The sequence below is a fragment of the Zychaea mexicana genome, assembly GCF_025766255.1.
Source record: "Zychaea mexicana strain RSA 1403 chromosome Unknown BDB00scaffold_7, whole genome shotgun sequence".
NCBI lineage: Eukaryota > Fungi > Mucoromycota > Mucoromycetes > Mucorales > Lichtheimiaceae > Zychaea > Zychaea mexicana.
This window is the reverse complement of record NW_026516670.1, coordinates 226345-229740: the sequence shown is the minus strand read 5'-3', so window position 1 is coordinate 229740 and position 3396 is coordinate 226345. Positions and strand designations below refer to the sequence as shown.

The 3396-nt window shown below is 47.2% G+C and overlaps 1 non-coding gene across 1 annotated transcript; it reads left to right on the top strand.

The window, feature by feature from the left end:
- Positions 1 to 2254: 2254 nt before the first annotated feature.
- BDB00DRAFT_t14 lies at positions 2255 to 2327 on the top strand. The gene has a single exon. It is a non-coding gene; the product is annotated as a tRNA-Thr (tRNA).
- The last annotated feature ends 1069 nt before the right edge of the window (positions 2328 to 3396 follow it).

Here is a 3396-nt window from a genome sequence, read left to right as displayed (position 1 = left end):
TGCCTTGGTGGTTTCGGAAAGTCGGTTGCCCATACGCCAAAGACTGGTTCCACACGTGAAGACTGTTGTCCAAAAGCCAGGACGAGAAACCATTGTTGGTGCGCGCGTTGTTTTGAGTGTCGCCTATGGTGCTCATGCGTGCATTAAAGTCACCAAGGATGATTGTGTTGTTGTCGATGCTGAGACGGTCCAGCCATTCAGTGACTGCGGTGTGCGGAAGTGTTGGTGGTAAGTACAAGGCATGGATGGTGTACATGGCGAGTCGGAGTGAGAGAGTGTTGTCGTTGTGGTGGGGGAGTTGATGGAAATGCATGTTGAGGTCCGGCCTTACTAACAGCGATACGCCACCAAATCCCTTGTTGCTTCATTCATGTGTTGTTGCATAGGTGTGGTACTGAAGCCAGTCAGTAGTGAACCGCCCGCGGATCAAGAAAGTTTCGGTAAGAAAGACCATGTCAAGGTCTTTTTGGATGCAAAAATTAACAATTTCGTCAGGCGATCGGTTGACACCAGACGCGTTCAATAAACCAATGCGCAGCTGGTTTATCATTAATCTTGATCCATAGTGTCCGCCTCACCGTTATTGTTGACACTCTTGGGTGACAACAGATTGCGAGCTTCATCAACCGACGAAATCGATTGACGACGACGACGACGAGATGCTGGTTTGGGACATTGCTGCTGGAATTGTGTCCAATATGCAACATCAACGTGGTGGTGGTCATCTTCGGGCAGTGATGTGAAGTGGCGCATGATGGCGACTGCGAGATGCTTCTTGGGCATACGAACACATAGTGCCAGCATCCGTTTTTGGTACAGCTCTTTGGCGAGTGCACCACGTTCGTTTTCTGCTTTACCCTTAATGACGGAGGGGTCGCTGATTGTTGATGCTGCTGTTGGATTGAATTCGTCCTTGGGTGTTGTTTTCTGCTGCTTCAACTTTTCTCGGAGCTCGGATTCGTACGACGCATGGATCAACAGACCCACCACTTCATGCACTGGGAAGTGTACGTCTATCACGCGTTCTTGGTCGATCTGCAACAATCTCAACGAATGACGGACTTCTCGGTGTGTGACCCATCGTGGCGTGGGCAAATACACGACGACGTAGCCGTTTTTGTCGCTTGCTGGCTGGAATAGGCGTTGTGCGCGCTCGATTTGTTTAGGGGAGGGGGGTACCACCTTCTTTTGCTTTGGGGCAATGTGTTTTGCAGCGACTTTGGCGTACAACGACTTGGCCGTTTTTGCAGTCGACTTTTGTTGCTGCTGTTGCTGTTGCTGTGCTGGTTGTTGCTGCTGCTGCTGCTGGCGTTCGATTTTCTTGAACTGTTGCTCAAGACGACGGGCTCGTTGTTCTTCAAGACGCTTCGTTACTACTGCTCGCTCTTGTTTGCGTCGTTCGTATTCTGCATCCGTTAGTGCCCAACGTGATTCGCGTGCCCCAGTTGGGTCAACTTCCATGCCTTCGACAGGATGATCCGCAGGTGTTACGGTTGGTGCTTCTGCTGGTGTTGCACGTTGCATAGCATCCTCAAGGTTGGCGATATGGGCGTTAGCCTCTTCGAGTTGCGAGCAGAGCTGTTGATTCTCAGCAATTAAAGCATCCATTTGCTTTAATTGCTCCTCGGCGGTGTGCATTCTTCTTTCGTTCGTGGTGATGCGGGTCTCCATTTCTTCGAGACGAGCTAAGAACGAAGGTTGCTGGCGTGGTACTGCTGCTGCTGAGGCGACTGAGGCGATTGACAAGGATGATACCATTGAGTGGTCTGATGCCTGGTCAGCCTAATCATCATCCTGTTGTTGCTGCTCGTGTTGCTGCTGTTGGCGCTGCTTATAGACCGCGTATATGCCCCGTGTTGCGAGGCGGCTATTTTTGGCGGTACGCGGTGTTGTTGTCGATGTTGTTGTGTCCCGTCGGGTGATGCCACTAGCATGTGGGCTTGGCGAACGGGAAGTATTATTGGTTTTGTTCACACGTTCAGAACGACGAAGGCTAGTGCGGACGCCGCTCATTGGTGCGATAACGGGAATGTGGGTTAAGGTACGCGTGTTGGTAATGGCGGTGTGTGTTGTGTTTATTTTGCTTTGTGCAAGCACGTTGGTAGATTCGGGTTGATTAATTTTGTATGACAGCGTGGTTGGGTGGACGGAAAAGGTAAGTGTTGGGGCGGGATTCGAACACACGACCTTTGGGGGAGTGGGTTGGAAAAAAAAAATATGAAAAAAGGTGCTTTTTGCCGCGCACAGATGACACGCCTTCTTGGCTCAGTTAGCTGAGCGTCTGCCTAGTAAGCAGAAAATCAACAGTTCGATTCCGTTGGGAGGCATTATTTCTATCCAATAGAAATTACTTTTTTTCTGTTTTTGTTGTCGTAGCCATGTTTTTCATGTAACACACACTTTCTTTTGGATTCCGTTCCCTTTTTGATAAACTTCTTGGTTGCTGCATTTCCCAGCTGCTTTCTCCTCTGTTGCGCAGTCGACTATTACATCACTGCCTGTTGCGCAGCTATTCTTATCCTCATTAACAGTATATTTTTATGAAGCAAATTATTATTCTTCATTACTGCAGTAGTTGGACAAAAACATATAAATATCCCCTCTCGCCACATACAATAAGCATTATCTTTCAAGTCATCTTTTATTCTTCTCTTACACTTTTGTTATTCTCTCTTTTTATTGGCTACAGTATCTATCGAAAAGATTCGACAAGTTAAGGCCACGAAGAGAGAAATTATGGAGGAAGAGTATAACCACACAAAGTAAACATTTAGAAAATATAGCATACTAGCAGTCCTTCCTCACTTCGCTCGGATGAATGAGCCCCTCCGCTTTGCTTCGTGTCATTCAATGGAAACGCGTCGCAAGGGGGTTCCCCTCTTGACCCCCAACCCCCCTGTGGAGCGAGGTTGGATCAATGTTTCGGTTTTAAATGCTTATTGTCTGTTATTAAAAACAAAAGCAAGATCATTGTGCAGTGAGAAGGAGTATCATAAGAAGTCGTCAAAGTTGGATACTTAACTATCTCCAGTTCAAATGCAATGAAAAAAAGTGTAGAGAATGTTGATGTAGTGGTATTGATAAAACGAGAATAGGCGATAAAAAAGAGAATAGGCAGCAAAAGAATTAGAGAAGAACTTTGTGGAAAACAACATTTCGGGTGTTTTGGCCTTGATGATCTGCGATACTTGAGTTCTCGGGATCTAACATGATTCTAATAGATGATGGGTGCGGACGCGTGACATGGCTACATAAAGTAGACCGTGGGTGAAAGGAGGCTCAGGCAAGTAGAGGCCAACAGTGTTGAAAGTTTGACCCTGTGCGTTATTGATGGTCATTGCAAATGTTAGGCGAACAGGGAATTGCGTGCATTCAAATAGAAGTGGGAGCGTGTTA